This window comes from Primulina tabacum, unplaced genomic scaffold, assembly GCF_025594145.1.
Source record: "Primulina tabacum isolate GXHZ01 unplaced genomic scaffold, ASM2559414v2 Contig436, whole genome shotgun sequence".
Taxonomy (NCBI): domain Eukaryota; kingdom Viridiplantae; phylum Streptophyta; class Magnoliopsida; order Lamiales; family Gesneriaceae; genus Primulina; species Primulina tabacum.
The window spans coordinates 17,951-32,435 of NW_027459748.1; the positions used below are offsets into that span (position 1 = coordinate 17,951).

The following is a 14,485-nucleotide window of genomic DNA, read 5'->3' on the forward strand; positions in this document are numbered from 1 at the left end:
CAGGAAAGAAATATGTGATTGAAAAACTACCAATGCTCCCTACTGGATTGCATTATACACATATAAGTCCCATTGAATCAAACCTGGTGGTAGATAATTCTTCACTATTAACCAATTGGCATGATCGATTAGGACATCCTGGTTCAACAATGATGCGAAGAATTATAGAAAATACACATGGTCATCCACTGAAAGACCAGAAGATCTTTCAGAATAATAAGTTTCAATGTAAAACATGTTCTCTTGGAAAACTTATTATAAGACCATCGCCAGCCCAAATCCAAATGAATCACCAATGTTTCTTGAACGTATTCAGGGTGATATTTGTGGACCAATCCATCAACCACGTGGACCATTCAGATACTTTATGGTATTAATTGATGCCTCCAGCAGATGGTCACATGTATGTTTATTGTCAACTCGAAATGTTGCATTTGCAAGATTACTTGCTCAAATAATAAAATTGAGGAATCAATTTTCCGATTATACAATCTAGAAAATTAGACTTGATAATGCTGGTGAATTTACTTCCCAGACTTTTCAATGATATTGTATGTCTATGGGAATCATTGTTGAGCATCCTGTTGCTCATGTACATACACAGAATGGATTGGCTGAATCATTGATTAAACGTCTGCAAATGATTGCTAGACCAATGATTATGAAAACAAAGCTCCCTATTTCTATATGGGGACATGCAATTTTACATGCTGCTCATTAATTCGCATCAGACCAAGTGCATATCATAAATACTCCCCATTGCAGCTTGCATTTGGTAAAGAACCAGACATTTCTCATCTGAGAATTTTTTGGATGTATGGTTTATGTGCCTATTGCACCACCGCAACGAAAGAAAATGGGACCTCAGAGAAAGGTTGGAATTTATATCGGTTATGATAGTCCATCAATCATTCGATATCTTGAACCTCAGACAGGCGATGTGTTCACAGCACGTTTTGCTGATTGTCATTTTAATGAGGAAATCTTTCCAATGTTAGCGGGAGAACAAAAACATACCGAAAAGAAAATTACATGGTATGTATCATCATTGTTACATCTGGATCCAAGAACAAAACAATGTGAAAAAGATGTACAGCAAATTTTGCACTGGCAAATAATAGCAAATCAAATACCAGATGCATTTGCAGACACAAAAGGGGTAACTAAATCATATATACATGCTGCAATGCCCCTGCTGAATTGAAATTCCGAAGAAAAACAAATTGAAAATACTCATGCTGTCATTAAACGCTGAAGCGTGGAAGGCCAGTCGGTTCCAAGGATAAAAATCTTCGAAAAAAAAATTCATAGAGAAACACGATGATCACAAAATAAAGAATGATGTTCCTGAAGAAACACTTGATGATCACAAAATAGAGAATGATGTTCCTGAAGAAACACATGATGATGAAAATGTTCTGTCAGAACCACAAACTGACGAGAATCATGAAATCTCTATCAATTATATTAATACTGGAAAATATGGAACCGAAAAGATATAGAAGAAATTGAGATATTATTTTTTATAATGTGGCAATCGACATCATAAATGATAATGAAGATTACGAACCAAATCTTTTGGTGAATGTAAAATCGGCATGATTGGATAAAATGGAAAGAAGCCATCCAGGTTGAATTGGATTCGTTAAATAAACGTAATGTTTTTGGACTATAGTCCTTACCCCTGAAGGTGTAAAACCTGTTGGATACAAATGGGTTTTTATTCGAAAGCGAAATGAGGAAAAATGAAATAGTAAGATATAAAGCTCAACTTGTTGCACAAGGTTTTTCTCAAAGGTCTGGAAATGATTATGAAGAAACGTATTCTCCGTGATGGATGCAATTCCGTTTCGGTATTTGATTAGCTTGGCGGTATCTGAACATTTAGAAATGCGTCTTATGGATGTTGTTACAGCTTACTTAAATGGATTCACTTGATAGTAATATATATATGAAAATCCCTGAAGGATTTAAGATGCCTGAAGCACAAAGTTCAAAACCAGAGAATGTTATTATGTGAAATTACAAAGATCGTATATGGGTTAAAGCAATCCGGCCGAAGTGGTTAATCGGCTAAGTGATCACTTGATGAAAAGGGATATGTAACTAATTCAATATGCCTTGTGTTTTCATTAAGAAAACAACATCCGGATGCGTAATTATTGCTGTCTATGTTGATGATTTAAACACTCATTGGAACAAATAAGGAAATTCAAGAAGTTGTGTCATACTGAAGGAAGAATTTGAAATGAAGGATCTTGGAAAAACCAAGTATTGTCTGGGTTTACAAATTGAACAAACAGAATGTGGAATGTTTGTTCACCAGACAAATTATACAGAAAAGATCTTTTAAACGTTTTTAATATGGATAAATTAAATCCTTTAAGTACTCCAATGGTTGTTAGATAATTAAACATAGAAAATGATCCATTCCATCCATGTGAAGATGATGAAGATATTCTTGGTCCAGAAGTACCATATCTAAGTGCTATCGGTGCCCTTATGTATCTTACAAATTGTACAAGGCACTGATATATCTTTTGCCGTAAATTTGTTGGCAAGATTTAGCACATATCCAAAAAAGAGACACTGAAACGGAATTAAACATATATTCCGTTATCTACGAGGAACGACAGACTTGGGACTTTTATATTCAAAAGATGCTAATCCAAGTATAATTGGTTATGCTGATGCTGGATACTTATCTGATCCACACAAGGCACGTTCTCAAACTGGATATGTATTTACTCGTGGAGGCACTGCAATTTCTTGGCGTTCACAGAAACAAACACTCGTAACAACTTCATCAAACCATGCCGAGATTATTGCACTATATGAAGCAAGCCGTGAATGTGTGTGGTTAAAATCAATGACCCAACATATCCAAATCTCATGCGGATTATCATTCGACGAGAAGCCTGTGATACTATATGAAGATAATGCTGCATGTGTTGCTCAAATGAAAGAGGGATACATAAAAAGCGACAGAACTAAACATATTTCTCCTAAGTTCTTCGCATTCACCAAAGAGCTAGAGAAAATAAATGTATTGATGTTCGTCACATTCAATCAAGTGAAAACTCATCAGATCTCTTCACAAAGGCACTTCCTACGTCAATATTCAGAAAGCACATATAATATTGGGAATGCGCAATCTACGAAATTTGTGAAGAATTGTTCGTGTCAACATGAGGGGGAAGCTTACGTGACTGCACTCTTTTTCCCTTACTATGATTTTTATCCCAATGGGTTTTTCCTAGTAAGGTTTTTAACGAGGCAGTATGAAGACATCTTCGTATCATGATCATCATCACAAGGGGGAGTGTTGAAAATAATATATTAAATGTTGAAAATAATATTTAAAATGTGTGTATTGAATATTTGAATGTTGAAATAAGAGTTGTAAATATTGAAAATTAGTGTGTGCTGATGTAGGTAATGATGTATTTTATTTTTGGATTATTTGTAAAGAAATTCTATAAATAGCCTCACCATTTGTGAAGAAATTCACAATTGAGTAGATGAGAAAAATATTATAAAGTGTGTAGTTTGGTAAATTTTGAGAGTTTGAGATTTTTACTTTTTACCATAAATTTTTACTTTTCACAACAAAAAGACCGAAACGAAAATGTGTCAGTTTATTAAAATATAATTTCCTCGGTACATTCAGAAAACTTTCCCAATGTTAATGATATTATTCGATAAACATTCAGAAATATGTGAATGGAATTATTCGATAAACATTCAGAAAAGCCATGCTTTTGAATGGAACATCGCTAAAATTTTATCTTAACTCAATAAGTTGATCTTTATTTTCTTTTTTCTTTTTTTCTTTTTGTTGAGTGCTAATGTCAACATGTTAAAAATGTTTGGTTAGTAACAATAATTTATATATCAGTAGAAATGAATTAATAAATTAAAAATATCAATTTATTAGTTATTACACAAAAAATAATTTGACGATTTACACTGATTTAGGTTTGTCTGTTCACACATATTAAAAAGCATTTAAAAAATAATTTTTATAAAAAAAATTTCTATTTGACCCTTTTTAAATAAATGTTTTAATTGAATAAAAACAATGTTGTTAAACAAATAAATAGGGGTATACCTCGTCCAACAATGAATGAGATTCCAAAACCGTGCATGTATGAGAGTGTAGACTGTGCAAGTATCAGGCTGTATAGTTCAAACTAGTTTATTAGTAATATTTATATCTCAAGATACATCTTAGTTTCAAGAGTTCATCACATAAGACTTCAAAGAATGTTTGACTTGAGACAATTTCTAGGAGTGGTGACATAAACATACTGGAAAGATCGTGTTGATACAATGAAAATAGTTCATCACATATGACTCCAAAACTAAAAATGTTTGATTTGGGGCAATTTTAAGATAGGTAACCCTTGTGAAGTTTCTCATGATCGTGGGAGTGAGGATATAAACACGTTGGAAGACTCAAGTTAATACAATAACGACAAGAGGAACATGTTCTACCCAACAAGAGGACAAAAAAATCAATTGGACACTAGAAATAGACATATTGGAAAGATCGGAGACCAAAAAAAAAAAAAAAGCATGTTCGCCCCAACAAAAGGACAAAAAACAATCAATTGGGCACCATAAAATACTATAGTTGCATGAAAAAATGGAAAATGGTTTAAATTTATTTTTCAAATTTTTATAAATATTTAATAAGGTTAACACATAAAAATATCATAATTTATACATATAACAATTTAATTAAATTCTATTAATCCTACACAAACGATTAGATTTTCTTATTCTGAATATGGTGAACTCAGTAGCAAAATTATTATTTATGTTAGACTTACTTTAATTGTGGTGATGAGAGTCAAAACCAGTAGGTGATGATAGTAAAAACAGAGGAAAATATAAATAGCAGAAGCACTCGTATCGCTAAAACAGAAGTAGTACTTATCGAGTATTTCTTAGCTAAACTTAACGGTTAGCAAAAACTGAAGCAGAATGTAGCCTAAGCAGAAGCAGAATGTAGCCTAAGCAGAAGCAGAACTTAACGTCTTTCGTTTGATCGTTACAAGTCTTAATGTTACCGTTACCTTACTTAGTGCTAGTATTAATTGCACCATTTAATGCTTTACGGAGACATTTAACACGCTTTACTTTTTTTGGTATAAAACAAAGATTGATTATTCTGAAGCTTTCTACAGGACCTTTTTTAGGTGATAAAGCTGATTCACCCAGAGTCAAAGAAACTGTTTTGTTTATAGACGTTGGATTCAATGTTTCTATATATTAAATGATCAATCCAATATAGAAAACAACGATTATTATAAACAAGGAACACATTATCTGTCTATCATTCCAACGTTGTTTTGAGCAATCAAGAATTACTCTTTATCTTCAAGCTCAATATACAGAAAAGCAGCACACACTTTATAGCAGATATCTGATCTTCTGAGATCGTCTCGTGCTGCTGTTTCTTTATCTCTTCACAAGCTATTCACCTTATTACATCTTATTGAGAAGAGTTTGTAATATGGAAAAAAGTCTTTTCCAGAACCTTGTTATATTCATTATATTGTGTGTGAAACTAAGAGTTTCGGTAGGCGAAGGGTAAGTCCTAGTGAAGTGGGTGTGTACAAGAGTTATACTCTAAAAACCAAAGTCTTTTAGTGATACCTTTTGGAAACAGAAGAAGGGGAGAAGTAGAAGATTTCATCTTCGAACTTCCAGAAACAACTACTGTCAACTGCCTACTGTTTTATTATTTTCACCTTAAACCATCAGATCGTTTCCGCACAAGTTATTGTGATCTGCAGGATTCTAGCACCTTTGCAAAAACATCAAAGAAAGGAACGAGTTTATTCACTCACACCCCCTCCCCAAACTCTAAATCGATCCCCAACAATTTACCAAAACATTGAAATTTCATTTATAATTTTTCAGTATTTTAAAAAACGGTAAACGAGCGGCTACCTATCGCCTAGCACCTAGCCGCCTAGGTGGCCGCCGAAACGGTTTTTTAAATTAGTTTTCATAATATTTAGTGACATTATATATTAATATCTCTAAATTTTTTTAAATTTTATTTTTATTTTAAGCTATTAAATCACTGATTGATATAGGTGGAGATAACATGACTTAATAAAAAAATAAGATGCAATTTCTTATTTATAATATTAATCATTGTTTAAATTAACTCAATATTATCATTGTGATCCTCCATTTTTCAGATGCAAAATCATCTTCGTGAAGTTTTCTCACTCTAGATCGCATATGAAGATGAAGTTAGATATATTAGGACAAACCAACAAATCACATTTCTTGTTAGACTTTGTTTAGAACCTATAAAACATTACATTTCATTTTTAATTGGATTTTTAATTTTAAATTAAAAGGCCAATTTTTTTTTAAAATAAAAGCATGCCTAAAGCCGCCTAGGATCGCCTAACACTTCCTAGGAAACAAGCTGACTAGCGCTTTTTCTAGGCGGTCGGTTGCCGCATAGTGTGCCTAGGCCGATTTTTAGAGCAATATAATTTTCCAAAGGACTAGAAATTTGTGTCCTTACGCATCCTTTAGCTTGAATGAATGCTCTCGAAACCTTGAAAAGAAAACATGTGTGGTGCCTATGAATCCAGGCATGGATGTGATTGAGTCGAACTATGAATGTTTTAGTTTGACTCGTTTATAATCGATCTGAGCTCGAACTTTATTTAATGAATATATTCATGATTCATAAGCTTATTTGAGATTTATCGAGCCTAAGCAAACGTAATAAATATAAATTTAAATATTTATTAAATTAATTGAAAATTAAATTATATATTTAGAGAAAAATATAATTTTCTTATTAAATTTGTAATTTTATTCTAATAAATGACTTTAATCGATTTTTCTATATTTTCATAAGTAAAATGTAAAATCTATAAATCAAATATCAAAACTATTTTTTTTTTATCTATGAACTGACTCATGAGCCTATCAACGAACATGTTCATGAGCTAACGAGCCGCATTGTAAAGTTTGAACTTGGTTCGTTTATCTTAACGAACATTATTAAATGAGCTTTTATCGATTCGAGCTTCGAATAACTCACGAGCGGCTTGGTTCATTTACATCCTTAAATCTACGTACAAAAAGGTAAGGACAGGGCCACTTCTGGAAAAGGGGTCCAAAATAGGATAAGGGAGCCTCTATAGAATTTGGGGGAGTGATTGTAATTGAGTACCAACCAAGAGCCAATTGATAATTATCATGACGGCTTTGAAACCGCTAATATGTGTGAGGCAGCATATGATAATTATACAGAAAATCCAGAAGCGTTAATGAAATTTTTGGAGGAAGCAGAGAAACCGTTGTACAGTGGATGTAAACGTTACACAAATTTGAGTGCATTTGTGAAACTGTACAATACCAAAGCAAGGCATGGGATGAGTGATGCTCTATTTTCAGATCTACTAATGGATTTTGGGGATATGTTGCCAGATAATCACAATCTGCCATCCAAAATGTATGATGTAAAAAAGACATTGAGTTGTTTGGCGTTGAGTCATGAAAAGATTCATGCTCGTTCCAATGATTGCATCCTTTATAGGAAGCAATATATAGACTATGTAAGTTGCCCTAAATGTGGATTGCCGAGGTGGAAGCTAACCAAAAAGAACGTTGAGAAGAAAGTTGTTCATGCTAAGGTGATGTGGTATTTCCCTCCCATAACCAAGATTTAAGCGCATGTTTAAATCTTTAGAGACCTCAAAAATTTAACGTGGCATGCAGAAACCACATGATTTGCTGGTCAGTTACGTCATCCATCTGATTCACCATCTTGGAAGTTGGTGGATCATATGTGGCCCGAATTTGGAAGTGAGCCAAGAAATCTTTAGCACTTGCAGCTGATGGCATTAATCTTTATAGCAACCTTAGTAGTCGGTACAGTTGCTGGCCAATCATGTTGGCCACCTATAAACTGCCTCCAAATATGTGTATGAAGAGGAAATTCATCATGCTAACCATGCTCATTTCAAGGCTTAAACAGCCAGGAAATGATATAGATGTAATCTCGAGGTGCTAATTGAAGATTTGCAATGATTGTGGGAAGAAGTTGATGGCGTATATGATGCTTACCGAAGACAATTTTTCACTCTTAAAGCAGTCTTATTATGGACCATCAATGACTTTCCTGCCTATGGTAACCTTAGTGGATGTACTACACATGGTTATTATGTATGTCCAGTATGTGGAGAAGATACTTATGCAAAGCATTTGGAAAATGGGAAGAAAATGTCATTTGTTTGTCATAGACGATTCCTACCACGGTTTCATCCTTATCAGAGGCAAAATAATGAGTTCAATGACATGGAAAAACATGGAGAAGCATCTACACCATTATCTGGAGTTACCTTGTTTGGCAAGATTTCAGACATAAGGTGTGAGTTTGGAAAGAAGATTAGTGCTAAAAAGGTAAAAATAAAATGAATGCAAAGGGGAATAATGTGGAAGATAGTATAGAAGAAAAAGATTTCGGAGCAACAGATTTCAGAAAATGTTGGAAAAAGAAGTCACTTTTTTTCAATCTTCCTTATTGGAAACACTCGCCTGGTAGGAATTGTCTCGATGTGATGCACATTGAGAAAAATGTCTTCGAATCCCTCATTAATACTTTGATGAATGTTAAAGGAAAAACTAAGGACAATGTGGCAGCTAGGTTGGACATGGTTCAAATAGGAGTTGGGCCTGAATTGGCCCCTAAATTTGGTGAAAAAAGAACATATCTTCCTCCTGCCGCATGCTCATTCACAAAAAAAGAAATGTTACAAGTCAGTCAGTCGTTAATGGATATAAATGTTCCTGAAGGTTTCTGATCGAACATGAAGAATCTTGTGTGCATGTCTGAGCTGAAGTTGACAGACTTGAAATCTCATGATTGTCATGTTCTAATGCAGCATTTCCTACCAATACTCATCCGTGATGCACTACCAAAACATGTTAGATATGCCATCATAAGATTATGCTCATTCTTCAAAGATATTTGTTACAAGGTTATAGATGTAGCCAAGTTAGATAAGCTGCAATTTGACTTGGTTGTTACGCTATGCTTATTAGAGCAGTATTTTCCGGCTTTCTATCTTCGATGTCATGCTTCACTTAACAGTCCATCTTGTTCGAGAAGTCGGATTATGCGGACCAATTTATTTCCGGTATATGTATCCGTTCGAAAGATGCATGAAAGTGCTTAAGAGTTATGTAGGCAGTCAAAAACATTCCGAAGGTTGCATTGTTCAGAGATATTCAGCCGAAGAAGCAATTGAGTTTTGTTCGGAATATGTCAATGATCTTGATCATGTTGTTGTCCCTCAATCAAATCGAGACCCCAAAACAAACGTTCCTGGATTCTTAGCATGCAAATCACCAATTATAGTGCAATAAGTTGATCTACAAAAAGCACATTTGACTGTGCTGGAAAATACGGGAGAAGTATCTACTACATAATGTAAGTGTACCGCGTTAATTTATTATTTTGCACACTGTAATTGTCAATATCTAGTGTCTGACAAAAATTTATATATAAATATTTCCATAGTGAACCTAAAACCTTCTTGAAGTCAATGTTTTCGAAAAAAAAAACATATGAAAGATGGATACAAGATGCTCACAATAAGAGGTTCATTGACTGATTTCGTGCAAAGGTTAGGTGGATGCAAAAATCTTTTTCATGCATTTTGCACTGAACAAGTTGTAACTACTATTTTAATCACCCTATTCAAATCGAATGCATGTCAGTGAAATAGACAGATACAATGGTGGAACAACATCGACATTGACATGGGTGGCTCATGGACCACGTGCGAATGTCATTAAGTATAGTAGTTATGTGATAAATGGTAATTATACCAAACAAAGGCGCGGGATGGTGAGAGAGTTTGCCAAAACAATGGGGTTTCTCTAGTTGCCAGCACCATGCTTGTCTATAGTGCCAAAGATAAGAATCCTCTAATGGCTGATGTGTCTTTCTATGGAGTGATTGAAGAAATATGAGAATTAGACTATCATCAATTTCAAGTTCATCTTTTCAGGTGTGCGTCGGTTTCAAACGACAAAGGAGTAATCAACAATGATGAATGTGGTTTTACCTTGGTCAATATGAACAAACGATGGCACAAGAATGATGAATTTTCCTTGCAAGTCAAGTCAATCAATTCTTTTATATTGACGACCCATTAAAAAAGATGGTCTATTGTGCTCCTAGTGCCAAATAGATGTAATGAGAGAGATGATGATGGTTGGACTAGTACTATTCTTGAGTCTAGACCAATTGATGATGTTGATACTCATTGTATTCCTGTTCATGAAAGCTACTTTAAATCAGAAAACGAGGGTGTCTGGGAAACGAACAAGAAAAAATGATGATTTGTACTTTTATGTCATGTTTATTTAGGGACAAGAAAAGACATGTTATCTACTTTAAAAAATTATGTTATGCACTTTTGTCATGTTTTTTATTGTTATTATTTATGTAATGTTTATATATATATATATATATTTGTCTTATTGTTATTATTTATGTCATGTTTATATTTTTGTTATTATTATTATTTATTTATGTTATGTTTGTGATATTTTAATTATCCATGTTATTGTGTAGATTTTAATATTGGTTTCATTCTTGTTCTTATGTAGCGGAGATCATAATGGGTCACAAAAATGAGGAGAAAAAAAAAAGAATTTGAGGAGCTACAAGAATTAAATGATGATAGGCTGGTTGGAGTAACTGATGCAGAGCTGCATGGACTTACTGATAAACAAGAACGTCCTGTAGATGTCAGAAGAATGAAGAGGTGACCTATATTGATGGGTAAACTAACTGCACCTGTAAGATGGGGAAAAAAAACGAAGATTGATTGCGAAGACATAGGGAGGCCAACATACAATGCAAATGGAAGCGCTTTACAATCATACATTGGCTCTATTGCTAGATCCATGGTTCCAAACAATATAAAGCCCTGACCTAATGTTCCAGAAAACATAAAACAAAAAGTGTGGGAAGGGATCTCGGTAAGTACAAGATTAAATTTTGTTGTTCATTTGAATTTTTAATCAAGGATTGATTACATATACAATAATGTGTAATTTCAGAATTTGCTACCTTAATACATATTTTTTTCTATACTTCGTGCTATTTTGATGATCTTGGTTGATTAGAGTAATAGGCTGATTTTAATCTTAGGCATCATATGCATATTTTTTATCGAAATTTTATGTAAATATTAATTTGAACATATATGTATTTTAATTTGAACATGTATGTATATACGATATGAAATAGTACCAACTAATATTTTTTGTTGCAGAATGTCTTCGAACTAACGCCACAAAGGGAGTTTGCTATGATGAGTTCAACAGCTCAAAATTGGCGAGATTTCAAAAACAAATTGACTAGCAGCTTTGTTTGGCTTAATAGAAAAAATCCTGAAAATTTGATTTCTCCACCAAGTCAATATCAGCTCCCAATAGCATATTGGAAACCATTTGTGGATGCGAGACTAGATCCATCATGGGAGGTACTTTAAAGTTTTCATTTTTTTCTTTAAGAGACTAGATCCATCATGGGAGGTACTTTAAGAATTTTCATGTTTTCTTTAAGAATTAATAATTTCCATACTTAACTGAAGAACACAATGATGTAGGTTACTCACGAAAAACAAAAAAAAGGACCATGCATTGTAAATATCACAACAAAATGTCTCGCAAGGGTTACATCGGCTTGGAGGCTGAATCGGTAAGCTATAGAGCATTCTATTTGTCATTTTCATCAAGTTCTTCATGTTCTTAAGCTGATAAATTTTGGAATGGTAGAGAAAGAAAAACATAATTGGTGAAGATGAAGAAGTTGATAGAGCGATGCTTTGGCGTAAAGCCTGGGAAAACAAATCTGGCAACATAACAAATGTGGAGACATCATAAGTCGCTGAAAAAATTGTAAATGTTTAGTTTTATTCAATCTCTATATTGACTAGATAAATAAAACTGTGGTTTTTGGATTGATTTGTTATGTCTGTAATTGTAGGATGTTTTGTTTGAAAAAAGTCAAAAGAGTATTCAAATCTTCTGGAATGAATGATGTGCTAACCACTGCCTTAGGAAGCCAAGAACGCTATGGAAAGGTTCGAGGAGTGGGAGGTTTTATAAAGCCTCAAGTCTTCTTTAAAACTCCAAGAAAGAAGAGGGAATCAGTCCCAAAAGCTATGGTCTAAAACTTCAAAGAACAATTGGAAAAGACTAAGAGTTTAAAGGCATAATTGGAGAAATTGAAGGCTCAACTTGCTAGTTTTATGCCCGTCATCAATGATCGAACTTCCGAGACTGCAGCATCAAACAAGTGCTCATACATCAAAGACCCAAAACTGTCAGATGATGTGAAAAAAGTTTATGAATGCGACACTTCAAATATGAAGGTTCTGTATTTCTTGATATCAAGTCAAATTTTTTTCCACAATCATACATTTATATATAAAATATCTTATTGTTCTTAAAAGGGAAAAAATGTAAACTAGCTGTAAAACAACGTGAAAACGTGGTGGCGTATGGTACAATATTATCAGAAAGAGGTCCAAATATCATGATTCACCATGTTCCACGTGGTGGCGTATTTAATGACTTCTACTAATACTAATCAATGCTGTATTTTCATTTTTGCAGGTACCATTGGATCTTAACTATCATCAATGAAAATAAAAATATGATATATTTATTTGACTCTATGGCTAACAGAAACCGAGAGGATGGATGGAAAACTATAGTGACCAAGTAAATAGTAGATTAGGTTGATTTTGAATGCATTCACTTATAAATATGAAAAAAAATTAATTTTTTACCTTTTAAAATGTAGTGGGGTAAAAATATACAATACCTCGAATGGTATTTCTCAAAGGTCATGTTTTAAACAATTGACTGTGTGAATTGTGCCCATGTATGAAGACATGAATGTATAGTTCTTATTATTTGGATTGTGATTGTTGAATTAACTTTTCAATTTCATTATATATAGGGTAATAAAAAACAAAGCGGTTCTGTTGAATGTGGATATTGTGTGATGAGGTACGTGAAAGAGATAGTTGAATATGAAAATCCACAGTTGGAGAAGATGATAAGTTTCTTCTTTATGATATGCTCTGGTTTATTATTGAGATAAATTGGTGCCATTGAGATATGTGCACATGAAATCTATATGATTATTAATTCTGGAATTTGTGCTATTAGAATTAATGGTTGTGATAATTTGTTTCCGTTGGGATATATATGCATATGACAATATGCATTTTATGATAATTGATATGTTGTTTTGCCCTTTATTTTGTTGTTTATGATATGTTAGTTTTGTTGTTTATATGCGTACAATTTGATCTTTATTTGTGACAGTGGGCTGTATGATATATGATTAGTGCGTGATCGGGTCTACTGTTGATTAGGGTTAAGGAATTGTTTCATATTGCAGAAAAGTGAGCAAAAATAAGTTTATAAAATTTGTCAATTTCGATATTAGCTTTTGTTTTTGTTTTTTTACATTTAAATGCTTTAGCTGTAGCCGTCCCCTCTCTCACCTTTTGACTTCTCCTTGTAAGAATGTTCACGTGAAAACGACATTGTCCTCTAAATATGGCATAAACATTTGCAAAACATTTAAATCCTCACTGTTGTAAAAGATTTTTCATTTGTACACTACTTAAATTTTGATATTATTGTCCTTATATTTTACTTGTAATATTATCAACTATAAATAGCTTAAATTCAAACCCGAAGATTTCTGCTAGGTACCCTCTGGACCGGAGAAGAAACAATAAATTCTTGTGGGTTTGTGGATATTGTCATTTTTTTGGGATGAATGATCATATTAATCTAATGCATCTTGTATTTTTTACCTTTCAGTTTGCAGGATCAATCAAGAACCAATGTTACAACCGATCTCAATATGATGAAGTCAGAAGTGAATGGAGCGAATTCGTCTACTCTTATGTAGGTGCTTAAATGGATTGTGTGCGTTGGGATAAATCTTTGGTTCGTCATTGTGTATGTTAGGAAATACTTTTGGATATTCACATTTGATTTTGTGGATATATTTTTGGGTTATACTTGTGGATTTGTGGATATATACTTGTGGATTCGTGGATTTTCATCATTTTTAGATGGATAATTTATGAATCAAATCCCCAATGTTAATGATATTATTTGATAATGTCAGTCATTCTTTCAAAAATATAAACATGATTCTTCCTTACCCTTTTATCTACCAAAAGATGTTGATATAATTTTTTTTATTTTACTAAAAATATACAAAAATAAAGAAACATACTTTTTTTAATCGAGCAAAAGATGGAAATCACATGCTTTTTAATTATTATTATTGTTGTTGTTAATATTATTATTATTTTCTTTTTTGCATTTTTTATTATTACTATTATCATCCTCATTAATATTATATTTATATTTTATAATATTAATG

At 33.0% G+C, this 14,485-nt stretch overlaps 2 long non-coding RNA genes across 2 annotated transcripts in view; both read left to right on the plus strand.

Moving 5' to 3' along the window:
- The window catches only part of LOC142534249 (uncharacterized), a 52,561-nt gene that overhangs the window by 17,181 nt on the left and 20,895 nt on the right, over positions 1-14,485 (plus strand). The gene's annotated exons all lie outside the window — the stretch shown is intronic.
- On the plus strand, positions 10,917-11,939 carry LOC142534246 (uncharacterized). Its single transcript, XR_012816939.1, has 3 exons — positions 10,917-11,040; positions 11,337-11,546; positions 11,673-11,939. It is a non-coding gene; the product is annotated as an uncharacterized LOC142534246 (long non-coding RNA).